The sequence below is a fragment of the Balaenoptera ricei genome, chromosome 7 (assembly GCF_028023285.1).
Source record: "Balaenoptera ricei isolate mBalRic1 chromosome 7, mBalRic1.hap2, whole genome shotgun sequence".
Taxonomy (NCBI): domain Eukaryota; kingdom Metazoa; phylum Chordata; class Mammalia; order Artiodactyla; family Balaenopteridae; genus Balaenoptera; species Balaenoptera ricei.
Genome location: NC_082645.1, coordinates 67,102,318 through 67,118,064, shown reverse-complemented (window position 1 = coordinate 67,118,064; position 15,747 = coordinate 67,102,318). Strand labels below are relative to the sequence as shown.

Below are 15,747 nucleotides of genomic sequence, written 5' to 3'. Positions count from 1 at the left end.
CTCCGCAGCATGTGGGATCTTCCTGGACCGGGACTTGAACCCATGTGCCCTGCACTGGTAGGGGGATTCTTAACCACTGCGCCACCAGGGAAGCCCCAATAATTTTAGATTTACAGAAAAGTTGCAAATAGTTTCCATATACACCTCACCCAGTTTCATTTCCCTTTTTTTAATATTATCATCTTATTGTGGTACATTTGTCAAAACTAAGAAATCAACATTGGTACGTTAGTGTTAACTAAACTCCAGAGTTTATTTGGATAACACCAGTTTTTCCATTAATGTTCTTTTTCTGTTCCATGATCCCATCCAACATTCCGTAATTACATTTAGTTGTCATTTCTCCTTAGTCTCCTTTGACAGTTTCTCAAGGTTTTTAATGACCTTGACAGTTTTCAGGAGTACCAGTCTATAGACTGTCTCTCAACTTGGGTTTGTCTGATGTTTTCCTCATGATTAGAATGGGGCTATGGATTTTTGGAAATACTGCACAAAGTTGAGTTGTCTTTCTCAATGTCTCAGCAAGGGAGTACTACCTGATATTTACAAGACATCACTGGTGATGTTTAACTTAGATCTCTTGGTTAAGGTGGTGTTTGCCAGGTTTCTCCACTGTAAAATTGCTGTTTTTCCCTTTCCGTACTTTATTTTTAGAGGTGAGTCACTAAGTTTAACCTACCCTCAAAGTGGGAGGGGCAATTTAAGGAGCTTTCTTTTTAAAAATGTAATGTTCCTTTAGACGGATGTATCATATATTTTAGTCAATTATTTTCCTATTGATATATATTTAGATGATTTAGTATATTATAATAGTTAAGATAGTAGGCTCTGGAGCTACTCAAATCTTGGCTCACACTAGCTATGTGGTCTTGGGCTAATTTTATTTGGCCTCTTAGTTTCTCCATCTGTACAATATGGATGTTAAGAACACCTGCCTCATGGGATTGTTCAGAAGATTAAATGAGCATATGTGTGAAGTGCTTAGAACAGTGTTTGGCACTATACTAAGTGCTAGATAAGTGTTTGCTATTATCATTATTAATTTTTTTGTCCTTAAAATAATACTGCAATGAATAACTTGTTATTTCAACACAATGGTGGGGCAGGCAAGTATAGTATAAGATAAATTCCTACAAATGGGTACTTGCATTTGTAATTTTGATAGATATTGCCAAATTTCCCTCCATAGAGGTTGAACCATTTTGTATATCCACCAGGGATATATGAGAACATCTGTGTTTCTGTGTCCCTTTTACCAAATTATTTGATCTTTGCCAATCCATTGATGCATATCTCATATTTTGAATTCATTTGACCATCTTTTTTTTTATTATTATTTATTTATTTATTTTTAATTTATTTATGGCCGTGTTGGGTCTTCGTTTCTGTGCGAGGGCTTTCTCTAGTTGCGGCAAGTGGGGGCCACTCTTCATCGCGGTGCACGGGCCTCTCACTATCGTGGCCTCTCTTGTTGCGGAGCACAGGCTCCAGACGCACAGGCTCAGCAACTGTGGCTCACGGGCCTAGTCGCTCCGCGGCATGTGGGATCTTCCCAGACCAGGGCTCGAACCCGTGTCCCCTGCATTGGCAGGCAGATACTCAACCACTGCACCACCAGGGAAGCCCTTGACCATCTTTTCATTGAGCCATTTAAGAGTTTAGATTTTGATGCTGCTGGTTGTGAAACAACTTGTGTTTCATAGGCTGGGAAGTGATAAAAAAATTGTTGTTTGGGGAAAATAATTACAGTAACTAGAAAAGGCATAGTTTGGAACTGGGAGAGACTAGAAGAAGTACGGCTGTTGCAAGATGGACAGTCTATAAAGTGGGACACCCAGTTGCTGGCCTCTCTTCCAGTGTGGCAGCATGGTGTCTTGTTAATTGTTTTAGAAGGAATCTCCATCTTACATTTGCAGCCAGCAATGAGCGAAGCTGCAGGGGTGGAGGTTGGAAGAAAAGGCTGCAGTTGCATTAAAATAAAACTGAAAGTTAATCTGACACATCGTTTATGAGATGCATGTTTATTATGTTGTGTAATGATTAGGCAGAAATTAAAAGCAGGTCACAACATGTCATTGTAATTAACTTTAACATCCAGTTGTAGAAGTGTTTCTTCCTCCATCCATTCCCCAGTATGTACAGTCATTGCCAGCTGGTAGTTTTTTCCGATATCATGTATTGTGCACAGTTGTTGTTATCATTAAAGTACCCCCCCATCCCCCACAACTACACTGTAAAAAACAAAAGTGTTAAATCTTACTTTACATTAGCTGCAAGTGGGTGGTAGTGGGGTGATGGTCCTTTGCTCTTTTTCTTAGTTTGAGTTTCATGTTTGGGAGTCCATGAGCCCAGCCTACCCACTCCAGACATTCGTAGTTTCTTTACCTCTCACACACTGGAGGCTGCAAGAACCCTGGGGCATGAGAACAGATTGCTAGGAGTTGAGGGGCAGGAGAAAATGACCACCATTCTGAGAAAATGACCACCATTCCGAAAGAAGGAAAGGGATATCAAACCACAAGGGAGTAGTAGACACCCTGAAAATGGAATCTGAATCCTAGGAATTTGAGATTCTTGGCTTCTGAATAATTAAGGTTAATAGAGTGAACAGGGCAAAGGAGAGCTCTAAAAGTGACCTATTAACTCTTTTGACCCAGTCCCCCCAGGCTTGGTATCAGTACTAAGGCAGTTTTCGTACTGGACTCAGCAAAATAAAAACAAACAAAGCCCTTAGGCTTTCAGTCAATCCAGGTCAACCAAAAGGCGAACATTTCTCCTGGCTGCCTTAAACTACAAATAAGTCTGTTGAAAGACTGAGTTCAGCCCTTGCTGAAGTCCTTTACTGTTTTGGAGAAACTGGAAGATAATGGCCTCCTGAAAGCAGAAGGTATGAAGGATGCACTGGGAGTGGTAGAGAACTTAGAAGGCAGGAGAAAGGGACGCGTAGAGGCAGCTGAGAAAACAAACATGGATTTTTACAAGTTTCACCGGTCTTGGATTATCTTTATTCACAGACAATTAAAAGCTCTATTACAAATATTTCCTCCCTGTAGGGCAGGCAGCTAACCAGACATGCATCTTGAGTTGTGGTGAGATGGAAGCTATTACTATTACTTTGAATTTAGGATTTGTATCTAATTTACTTCCAAAATACCTAAGAACTCCAAGATCAGGATGGGGAGTGATGTTTTAGGGCATCTGAATTAAACAGATGACAACACTCGGACTACAGTTTAATTCTATCTTAAACATACAATTTTTGTTAAAATGCCATTTGAGGTAACCTGCTTTTGTACATTGTGACGATATTTAAACCTATCAGTTACTTATACCTTAGTGTGAATCATTTAAGCAGATAATTATTGCTTTTCTCATTAATTCTTGAATGAGATCAGATACTAAGGAAATAAGAATGTTGGTAGAAGAGGAGAGGTAATTTTATAATATACATCTTTTGTGCAGGATCGTGCTAGACACTGTGGTTGTTAACTTTGGGTGACATTTAAGAATTGAGTGCAGCCTGGCGAAGTAAAGCACAGCGTTGGAGCCAGGATAAGTCTGGATTAGCACAGAGCCTTGCCCTCCTTAATCATTCCACATGTGGTAACTAATATCTCCCCATCCACCCGTTTGATCGTTGTTATCTAATTTATTTTGGAGCACATCATTCAAATATTAGAAAGTGGGAAAAGGTTTCAGTGAAGTTTTCCACCCATCTGTAGCAAGACATAAAGAGTACCCTTTTGTAGCCACACCTACTTCCTTCCCACCTACCCCCTTTCTCCTTAATGCCTGGCAACCATTAATCCATTCTCCATTTCTATAATTTTATCATTTCAAAAGTGCTATATAAATGGAATCTACAGTATATAACCTTTTGGGATTGATTTTTTCATTCAGCATAATTCTCTGGATATTCATTTAAGTTATTCCATATTTAAGTAGTTTGTTCCTTTTTAATTGCTGAGTAGTAGTCCATAGTATGGATGTACCACAGTTTATTTACACATTCATCCATTGAAGGACTTCTAGGTTGTTTCTAGTTATTGGCTGTTATGACTAAAGCTGCTGTAAACATTTGTCTGTAGGTTTTTTTGTGAACATGAGTCTTCATTTTTCTGGGAAAAATGATCAGGAGTGTAACTGCTGGGTCATATGATAGTTCCTTGTTTACTTTTTAAAAGAAATTGCCAAAATGTTTTCCAGAGCGGCAGTACTCTTTTACATTAGTGCATGTGTATTATGGGCTGAATATTGTTCCCCCCTCCAATTCATATGTTGAAACCCTAACTCCCCAAACATGTCACAGTGTGACTGTATTTGGAGATAGGGCCTTTAAAGAGGTGATTAAGAGGGCTTTACCATGGGTCGTAATCCAGTTTGACTGATGTCCGTCCTTATAAGAAAGAAATTTGGACACACATCCTTGAGGGATATGCACACTCAAGAGGAAAGACCATGTGAGAATGCAGTGAGAAGTGAGCCATCTGCAAACCAAGGAAAGTGGTCTCAAAAGAAACCAAACAAGCTGACACCTTGATTTTGGACTTCTAGCCTCCAGAACTGTGAGAAAACAAATTTCTGTTCCTTAAGCCACCCGGTCTGTGGTATTTTATTATGGCAGCCCTAGCAGACTAATGCAGTGAATAATCTAGTTTTTTTGCATCCTTGTCAGCATTTGCTTTTTGACTTTCAATTTTAGCCATTCTGACAGGTACGTAGTGATGTTTCACTGTGGTTTTAATTTGTATTTACCTGGTGGCTTAACAATATTCAGCATCTTTACATGTGCCTATTTGTCATCTGTAGGTCAAATGTCTATTTGGTGAAATGTCTATTCATGTTTTTTGCTCATTTTCTGCTAGGATTGTTTGTTGTTTTTGTTGTTTTAGTGTTGAATTTCAAGCATTCTTTCATATATTTTAGATGCTAGTTCTTTGTCAGATAGGTGGTTTGCAAATATTTTTTCCCATTCTGTAGTTTCTTTTCATTCTCTTAACATGGTCTTCCACAGAGCAAAAGTTCTTAATTTTGATGACTTAATTTTTCAGTTTTTCCTTTTATGGATTGTGCTTTTGGTATCAAGTCTAGCCTAGCTCTAGATCCTGAAAATTGACTCCTAAGGTTTTAGAAAACTTTTTTTAAATAAAAGTTTTACAGTTTTCTATTTACATTTAAGTCCATGACCCATTTTGAGTTAATCTTTGTATAAGGTGTGATCAAGGTTTATTATTTTTGTCTATGCATATCCAATTGCTCCAGCACCATTTGTCTTTCTTCATTGAATTGTTTTTGAACCTTTGTCAAAAAACAGTTGGGCATACTTGTGTTGTATATCCAGGTTCTCTGTTCTGTTCCATTGAACTGTGTGTTTATCCCTCTGCCAATGTCACAGTCTTGATTGCTATAGGTAGATAATAAATCTTGAAATCTGGTAAGACTGATTCCTCCTGTTTTATTCTTTCTGAAAATTATTTTAGCTATTCTAGTTCCTTTGCCTTTCTATATAAATTTTAGAATAATCTTCTCTACATCTACAAAGAATCTTGATGGGAGGGATTTTGTTAGAAATTGCATGAAACTCAGTATCAATTTGGGGAGAATTGATGTCTTGAGAATTGATATATTGAGTCTTCCAGTCCATGAACTAGTATGTTTCTCCCTGTTTTATAGATCTCCTTTGATTTCTCTCATCAGCATTTTGTGTTTTCAGCATGGAAGTATTACACATGTTTTGTTAGATTTATACCTTAGTATTCTATTTTTTTAGGTGATTATAAATGGTGTTTTTTTTCAGTGTTCACATGTTATTGCTAGTGTATAGAAATACAGTTGGTTTTTGTGTGTTAATCTTGTATCCCGCAACCTTGCTGAACTAATTAATTAGTTCTAGGAATTTTCTATAGCTTCCTTGGGATTTCCTACCTAGATGTCGTCTGCAGAGAGGAGCAGTCTTATTTCTTCCTTTTTGATCTGTATTCCCTTTATTTCTTTTTCTTGTCTTATTGCACTGATTAGAACTTTCAGTGCTATATTGAATAAGATTGGTGAGAGTAGACATACTTGCTTTGTTCCTTATCATAGGGAAGAGCATTCAGTCTTTCACCATAAGTATGTTAGCTGTAAGGTTTATTTTGTACAAGCTCTTTATCAAGTTGAGTGTGTTCCCCTCTTTTCATAGTTTTTTAAGAGTTTTTTTTTTTTTTATCATGTATGGGTGTTGAATTTTGCCAGTTGTGTTTTCTGCAACAATTGATATGATTATGGAATTTTTCTCCTTTATCCTGGTAATATGGTGGATTACATTGATTTTTGAATATTGAACCTGCTTTGCATCCCTGGAATAAACCCCAGTTGATTATCATCTTTTTATATATTGCTGAATATTATTTGCTATTATTTCATTAAGGATTCTTATGTTTATGTTTGTGTCTTTCTTTGGTTTTGGTTTTGGTAGTAATACTAGCTTCAGAAAATGAATTAGGATGTGTACCCTCTTCTTCTGTTTTCTGAGATAGATTGTGTAGAATTGATTTTAATTCCTCTCTAAACATTTGGTAGATTTATCCAGTGAAAACTATCTGGGCTCAGAGATTTTTTTTTTTTTTGAGTCTTATAAATGTATTTTCCTTGATAACCTTTGAAGAGTTATTCATATTATCTGTTTCATATTAGGTGAATTGTGGTAATTTGTATTTTTTGAGGAAGTGGCCTATTTAGTCTGAGTTGTCAATTTAAAGTGTGTAGAGGTGTTTATGGTACTCCCTTATCCTTTTGCTGTCTGCAGTTTATAGTGATATCCCTGTTTCATTCCTGATATTGTTAATTTGTGTTTCTTTCTTTTCTTTTTCTTTGCTCCTTTTTTATCCTACTTTCTTAAGGTTTTTTGCTCTTCTCTTGAGATGGGAGCTTAGATTTACCGATTTGAGATTTCTCCTCTTCTAATGTATGCATTTAGTGTAATAATTTTTCCTTCAGCACTATAGCTGTGTTCCACATTTTTAAATTAGTTAATTAATTAATTAATTAATTTTTGTCTGCGTTGGGTCTTCGTTGCTGCACGCGGGCTTTTTCTAGTTGCGGCAGCGAGCGGGGGCTACTCTTTTTTGTGGTGCGCGGGCTTCTCATTGCGGTGGCTTCTCTTGTTGCAGAGCACGGGCTCTAGGCATGCGGGCTTCAGTAGTTGTGGCACGCGGGCTTCAGTTTTTGTGGCTCACGGGCTTTAGAGTGCAGACTCAGTAGTTGTTGTGCACGGGCTTAGTTGCTCCACGGCATGTGGGATCTTCCCAGACCAGGGCTCGAACCCATGTCTCCTGCCTTGGCAGGTAGATTCTTAACCACTAAGCCACCAGGAAAGTCCCCCACACTTTTTGATACGTTGTATTTTTATTTTCATTTAGTTCAATGTTTGTCTGTTTGTTTGTTTTTAATTTCCTTTGAGACTTCCTATTTGACCCCATGGGTTAGTTAGAAGAGTATCACTTCGTTTCCAAGTAGTTGAAGAGTTTTCCTTTTATCTTTCCATTATTGCTTTCTAGTTTGATTTCCATTGTGGTCAGAGAGGATACTCTGTGTGATTTCAGTTATTTTTAATTTGTTGAGGTGTGCCTTATGACCCAGGGTTTGCCTTAGTAGTATGGTCTATCTTAGTATATGTTCCATGGGCCTTTGGAAAGAAATATGTATTCTGATGTTGTTTGGTAGAGTGTTCTATAAATGTTACTGCATCCTGTTGGTTGACAGTGTTTTTGAGTTCTATATCCTTGCTGATTTCTGTCTAGTTGTTCTATCAGTTATTGAGAGAAGGATGTTGAAGTCTCCAACTATGATTGTGGAGTTGTCTGTCTTTTCAGTTATTTCAGTTTTTGCTTCACATATCTTTCAGTTCTGTCATTTGGTACATTTAGGATTGCTATGTCTTCCTGTTGGATTGACCCTTTTATCATTCTGTAATATGCTTCTCTGTCTCTGATAATTTTCTTTGCTCCGAAATCTACTTTATCTGCTATTAATATAGCCATTCCTGCTTTCCTTTGGTTAATGTTTGTATGATTTGTCTTTTTCCATTCTTTTACTTTCAATCTGCCTTTATAGTTATATTTGAAGTGAGTTTCCTATAGACATATAGTTTCTTGTAGACATCATATAGGTGGATTATATTTTTTAATTCACTCTGCTAATATGTCTTAATGCATTTAGGCTGTTATATTTAATGTAGTTTTAGATTTGTTAGGGCTTAAATGTGCCATTTTATTTTTTGTTTTCTGTTTATCTCTCTGTTTTTCTTTTCTCTGTTTGGTTCTCTTTCTTTGGGTTACTTGAGCATATTTTAGAATTACATTTTTATTTTACCTATTGTGTTTTGGATATATCTATATATTGGTTTTGGTGTTTGCTATAGATATTATATATATATAACTTATTACAGTCTACTGTTGTCATTTTACCATTTTGAGTGAAGTATAGAAACCTTACTTTTCTTTACATCCCTGCACCCTCCCCTCTTTATTAGATAATTGTCCTGAAATGTTTACTGTACATTCATTTAGAACCACATCAGACAGTTGTAACTTTTCCTTCAACCATCAAACATAATTAGAAAACTCAGGAGGACAAAGAAAGTCTTTTATATCTACCCATATTTTTGCTTCCTGTTTTCATTTTCCTTTCCTGATATTTGGAAGTTCCTTCTTTCATTATTTTCTTTCTGTTTAGAGAACTTATTTTAGTTATTATTTTAAGGTTAGTTTGTGGGGGACAAATTGGCTTAGTTTTTTTCATCTGAAAAGATGAAAAGTTTTTTTCATCTTGATTTCCCCCTCATGACTAAAGGATATTTTTGCTGGGTGTAGCATTTGAATAATATTGGGCCACTTCCTTCTGGCCTGCATGGTTTCTGATGAGAAATCACTGTCATTTGAGTTGTTTTTTCCTTGTAGGAAAGGTTTTGGTTTTTTCCTGAATGCTTTCTTTGTCCTTAGTCTTCAAAAGTTTAATTATAAAAAAAAAAAAAAAAAGTTTAATTATGATGTGACTTGGCATAGATTTCTTTACGTTTATCCAGTTTAGGGTTCACTCAGCTTCTTGAACCTATAGGTTTATGTCTCTTGCCATATTTCTTCAAGTACTATTTCAGTCACCCCCTGTCCCTTTTTCTTTTTTTCTAGGACTCCAGTGACAAAAATATTAGATCTTTTGTTGTAGTCAAGCAGGTCTCTGAGGATCCCTTCGTTTATTTTTCACTCTGTTTTCTTTCTGTTACTAAGGTTGGGTAATTTCTACTCTCTCTCTTCTAGTTCACTTATTCTTTCCTTTGTCCCCACCATTCTGTTTTGAGTCCATCTACTGAGCTTTTTTATTCAGTTATGTATTTTTCAGTTCTAAAATTTCCATTTGGTCCTTCTTTATATCTTCTATTTCTTTGCTGAAATTGTCTGTTTCTGTTTTGAGACTTTGTGTTTTCATTACTTTTGAGCATAATTGCTCGTTGAAGCATTTTCATCATGGCTGCTTTAAGATCTTTGTCAGATAATTCTAACAGTGTTCCATGTGGCCTCCACTGACACAAGGATGGGGGAGTATGGGGACGTGGGGACTCATTATCAGATGAAAGTCTTGAATTCCTCCTTGGCCTTCTATGACACCACTCTGCTGGGTATGCCTCATTATAACCGTGTGAGGGTGGAAGTCTAGGCTCCCCATTCAGCCTTTGTTGGCATGGATGAGAGTGGGGTCATGGTTTTTTGTGTAGTGTTTAGCTAGAGTAGCACTGTTACTGTCTAAAAGTTTTCTGTCTTGCTAGACTGTCCCTACCTGGTCTTTTGGCTAAAGAGAGCAAGCTTTTGTTGGGGCTTTTTTGTCTTTGCCTCTTTTTTTTTAATCTATTTATTTATGTATTTATTTTTGGCTGCGTTGGGTCTTCATTGCTGTGTGCAGGCTTTCTCTAATTGCATCAAGCGGGGGCTTCTCTTGTTGTGGAGCACAGGCTCTAGGCTCATGGGCTTCAGTAGTTGTGGCATGCAGGCTCAGTAGTTGTGGCTCACAGGCTCTAGAGTGCAGGCTCAGTAGTTGTGGCACACGGGCTTAGTTGCTCTGCGGCATGTGGGATCTTCCTGGACCAGGGTTGGAACCCGTGTCCCCTGCATTGGCAGGCAGATTCTTAACCACTGTGCTACCAGGGAAGTCCCTGTCTTTGCCTCTTGGTATTGCCAGGTTTTCAGCTGCAAGTCTGAGATACACGAGGCGAAAAGAAAACCCAGGGATCTCACCACTGACTTGTTCCTCAGATCTTGAGGTTCCTAAGCATTTGCCTTCGTCTGTCCACCTTTCACAGACTTCTTATGTTTATTTTTTTTATTTTTTATTTTTTTTTATTTATTTATTTTTGGCTGTATTGGGTCTTCGTTGCTGCTCACGGGCTTTCTCTAGTTGCGGCGAGTGGGGGCTACTCTTCGTTGTGGTGCGCGGGCTTCTCATTGCGGTGGCTTCTCTTGTTGCAGAGCACAGGCTCTAGGCACGCGAGCTCAGTAGTTGTGGCTCACGGGCTCTAGAGCGCAGGCTCAGTGGTTGTGGCACACAGGCTTAGTTGCTCCGTGGCATGTGGGATCTTCCCGGACCAGGGCTCGAACCCATGTCCCCTGCACTGGCAGGTGGATTCTTAACCTCTGCGCCACCAGGAAGTCCCTCTTATGTTTATTTTATGTGTAATGTCTAGGGCTTTCAATTGCACTTAGTGGGAGGAATAGGGTGAAGTACCTTTATTCAATCATCTTGGAAGTAGAACATCCTGTCATTCCTTTTTGAAAACCTCCAATGATTCTCTATTGCCTGTAGATGAATATCTAAGTTCCTTAGTCTGTCAGAGACCTTCCCAATCTGTGCACAGTCTTAGCTTTTCTTCCCATTTTCAGCTACTCCTGTTTGTCTCCGTCACACCGTCATACTGAATTTTCCCCTCTGTTATACATAGATTCTGTACTCCTATTGTCTGTATCGCATGGTCTTCACCCATTTGTTCTTTGGCCTGAAATGCCCCAATCCTTCATCTTAAGGTGACGCATCACCTTAACTGGTGACTGCATCATCAGTTGTTCCAGAGGATTTGAAGCTGGAATTATTGTAAAATGTCAAAATAATATGTTCTGTATTATAATAATTACATATTCCTTCTAAAGTAAGGGATTGTTGTAATTTCCATTGTTAAAATATCTGCATCACCAACAAATGATTGTGGAGGACCTACTCTTTGTTGAATAATGGACTTAAATGTTGGAATACTGTTAGATAATTTAAAGATTTACATTTAGTTGAATGACAGTTCTTTCAGAATAAAATGCTATTAGTGCTAAATGATGCCTTAGTATTTTAGTCTGTGTTAATAATTATAAAGACATAGCCAATGGTTTGGAATCCTAACTGCATATTATGGTCAGTTGGGTAGCTCTGAAACAATTCTTTTGCCTAGGTCCAGACTCTAGAGATTCTGATTCAGTTAGCCTGGAGTGGATGTTTTTTAAAAGCTCCCCAAGTGATTCTAATACATAGCTGGGTTGAGAACCACTGGTCTAGAATCAGATTATTAAAAAATGTAAGTGAACACCAGTGATTCCAGTCACTTTGAAGTTTTGTCCCAGGATGCTTCCAGCTGTGCAGCTTTGAACTTTGTCTTTCAGTTTTTACCTTAGCAGATTTTTAAAAACCATGTTGTATGTTATATGAAATATGATCTGGTTTGCAAAGAGAAGACAACATTTTGTGAAAATATTTCTTTAGGCACTTAAAATTACTAAGATTTTCAAAGATTTATTTTAATTCACTATTGATTTTTTTAAAAAGATGGCTGTAGGAACAGTAAGATAATGAAGCAGCCTGTTATACAGTCCATTTAAACTAGATTGACCTTGAGTATTTTTTGTCGAACACTTAAGATACATAGAAAGAATACAGTATCTTAGCTAGTTGTAAACAAGGAATTTGCTACTAGAGCAGAGAAATCAGACGTTGGTAGTGATTAGTAAGTATAGCACTCTTGAATGTCTTATGTTAAAATTGGTGTAGACATTTGACATCTAGGTAGTTAGTATGTTTGACTAAAAAGGTTAAAGGTTACTTGGTTTCAATAATAAAAGTGGTTACAGCTAAGGAAAGAAAGGCAAGTCAAAGGAAGAAAAAGAAAAAAGAGGTCAGTTAATAGAGAATGTAGAGCAAAGAAATAGGATCAAAGACAAGAATTCAATTAACTTTTGTGACAACAAAGCCTTTCCTCTGAGGAAGAAGAAATTAGGTGCTCTAGTTCGTTCTTTATTTTAGGGACACTTACTCAGTTTACTGTATTATGCATGACCTCTATAAGCAAGATACAGAAAGAATTATAAAATAACACTGACTTTTTTCCTACAGTTAGTAATTTATTAAGTAGTAAGTTTCTAGTTTCATACAGGAACTGGCATGACTGAGGGGACTACAAAAGAACTGATACTTTATACTACGTTAATTTTAATGAATGACAGTGACAAAGTTATTGGCTCATTGTCAAATTAATACTTGTCAGATCTTCTGTTTTTCTAAATAATGTTTTATTTAATGTATATTTTAATGGATTCTAAGAATTTTGAAGGAATTTAATTAATGATTCTAGGATATCTAAGGGAAAATCAAGAGGAGACATTAGTTTTCATTATGGCAACAGTTTTCTAGAGGCTTATTAGTATCCTTATACATATAGATTCATTTCAAACTTTATTTACCATGGCTGTATCTTGGTCCTTCTGGTAGGAAATAAAGGTACCAACTCCCATGGACTCTTTTGTCTGGTGAGCAGGGCTAAGGGAAGTCTCTGTACTCCCAAACACTGAGGGGAAATTTTGAATTTATTCTTTATGCTACTGAAAGTATGCCTATTGCCATTTTTGGCACACATGTCTGATTACCAGTGCTTCTTATGGAAAATAATTACTTTCCTTATTCCTAAAGAAAATAAATTAAATCTTTATGAAAATGTACCACTTAAAATATCTCCAGACTAACTCAGCCATTTCTTTTACATTTATTGAGCTCTTTCTATGCTCTAGACACTGTACTTGGCACTTGTAGGGAAGGGGCAGTTGCATAATAGATAGTAAAATTGGCTCAGTCTCTGACCTTCTGGAGCATATACTTTTTTTTTTTTTTTAACATCTTTATTAGAGTATAATTGCATATACTTTTATAAGATGCTAAACTTTATAGTTGGAAATATAGGTTATGAAAGAAACATGTAGGAAGGGCAAGGCAAACAAGGGTCGGTCACATGCTAGGTCCCCAAAAAAGTTTAAGATAAAGTGACCATCAGAAAGCCATCAGGAAAACCAGGCGGGTGAGGTATAGAAGACATCAATAACAGTTATGATTTTGCATATTTGTATGTAATAGCATTTTCTTCATGGAATCTTTCACATGTATTGTTATGTGATTAATAATTTAAGGATACATTTCTTAAGATTAGAAAATAATTTTATTTATCCCTGTAATGTATATATTGGAAAGGAGGGCAAGTGAACCATTTGTAGTATTTTCCTTTAAATTTCTTTCTGATAGAAAATTATATAATTGGCTTAGTTTTATATCAAGAGAAATAAGATTAAGCAGTGATTAGATTTTTGTAGAATTGAGTTTAAATCAGGAATTACTGCATTTAAAGCACTTAGACCAAAAAGATGATTCTTGCGCTTAAGTATTATAAAGTAAAACTACTTTTGGTTTTGTATTATTTCATATACATAAGTTTATTTTAGTCCCAGTTCATAACTTAAAAGGCTGTGAACAACAGTGTTCTTAACAAACTACAGAAAATTAAAAATTGGAATACTGCATCAGATTTTTTGTTTTCCAAAGATGAGTGCAAAATATTAAGTCTAGGGCTTGTTCTAACTTATATTAAATAACAAGCAAAAGCATATATCATCTCCCTGTGAAAGGTATATTAGTCTTAAAATTATATTTTCATTTTTTTTTTAGCTTTTATTTTTTCATCATGTAGATAAAGACTTTCCTAACATTTTCTACCCTCGAGAACCTATTGTATTCTAAGTAATTCCAAAAATAAATATGACTTGGTTCCTCTGTCAGTGAATCCCCATTCACCTTAGAATGGGACTTACACTGTGTGATAAGTGTAATAGAGATAGTATAAGATAAAATAGTAGCACTAAGGAGGGAGAGAATGATTACTCACCCTCACATTGTATATTGTATCAGGGAAGGTTTCACAGAGAAGGTGAAGCTAAGATAAGGTTTAAAGAATAAATAGGAATTTCTTTGACTGGATAGATAAGGATATTTCAGCATAGATAGCATATGCCAGAGCACAAGCAATGTAAGAGCATTGCAGGTTCAGAGAACTGCACTTGCTTTCTTCCTGATGAGAAGGGCATGAAGTAGAGCTGAAAGGGCATGATATGGAGAAGACTTAAGTCTTGTAAAAGGGTTGCCATGGAGACCATTAAAGATTTTAAAGTAGAGTAGTGAGGTGGTTAATTTTGCAAGTGTGTGAAAGTGAAGAGTCTGGAGTCAGGAAATCATTTAGAAATTATACAATAATTGAATCAATAGTGCTGCTGAAGAGAAGAGGATAGAGTCAGCAGGTTATGTAGCCATTTGTATAGAGGGTATAGGAAAAGAAAAACCTCTCTTAGGTTTTTGGCTTTGGTTTTTATAATATGTGTGTGTGGGTGCACAAATATTGTAGGAGAATAATGTAGGAAAGCTTATTATCAGATACTACTGAATTTTACCTAATTTTAAAATATTGAAATAATTTCAGACTTACAGAAAAGTTGCAGAAATAATTCAAAGAATTCCCCTATCCTCTTCTTCACCCCAGATTCCCCAAGTGTTAACTTTTTACCACAGTCGCTCTTCATAAAATAATAAATAAATATTTTTTTCTGAACCATTTGAGAGTAATTTGCTAAATTATGGCCCTTTGCTCCTAAATCCTTCAGTTTACACGTTCCAAAAAACAAGGTTATTTTCTTATATAACCACAGTACAGTCATCAAAACTGGGAAATTAACATTGATAGAGCACTAAATAAGCTTAATTAAAATTTTGCTGAATTTCCTAATGTCCTTTTGAGTAAAAGAGAAAAAAATTTTTTTTCCGGGTATAGTTCAGTCTAGGATCATTTGTTACTTTTAATTGCTGTATCTCTTTAATCTCCTTTAATCTGGAGCACTTCCTTGGTCTTTGTGTTTCTTGATAAAAAATTTTTGAAGACTACAGTTTATTTTTGTAGAAATATTCCACCATTTGGGTCTGTCTGATGTTTCCTCCTGATTAGATTTAGGTTATGCATTTTTGGCTGGAATACTACAAAGGTGTATCAGTGTATCATATCTGAAGGTCCATACTACTGTTTGATTACTGGTGATGTAAATTCTTATCACCTGGTATGGTAGTGTCCTCCAGTTTTTTCCACTATAAAATTACTTTTTTTCCCTTTGTAGTTAATAGGTATCTTTTGGGGAAATACTTTGAGACTCTGTAAATATCCTGTTTCTCCTAAAATTTTGCCTAATAGTTTTAACACACAATAATAATTTTTACCTGAATCATTGTGTACTTTTGACATGTACCCATAAATCTTTGAGCACTTCCTTCTGTTCTGGCAACAAGGTGTTTCAGAGTTCTTTTGTACTTTCCCTACCCAGTGTTGGAATCTGCCATTTTTTCAAGGAACCCTGATTCATTTTAGTGGCAGTAGTACTT

The 15,747-nt window shown here is 36.3% G+C and overlaps 1 protein-coding gene across 6 annotated transcripts in view; it reads left to right on the top strand.

Annotated features, from left to right (window-relative positions):
- The window catches only part of SESTD1 (SEC14 and spectrin domain containing 1), a 137,460-nt gene that overhangs the window by 15,027 nt on the left and 106,686 nt on the right, over nt 1-15,747 (top strand). The window contains exon 1 of one of the 6 annotated variants that reach the window (XM_059928235.1): nt 2,810-2,887. The exons of the other annotated variants lie outside the window; for them this stretch is intronic. The gene's annotated coding sequence lies outside the window, so the exon portion shown is untranslated. Of the gene's footprint in view, nt 1-2,809; nt 2,888-15,747 lie in introns of those variants that run through there. 6 annotated transcript variants of the gene reach the window in all.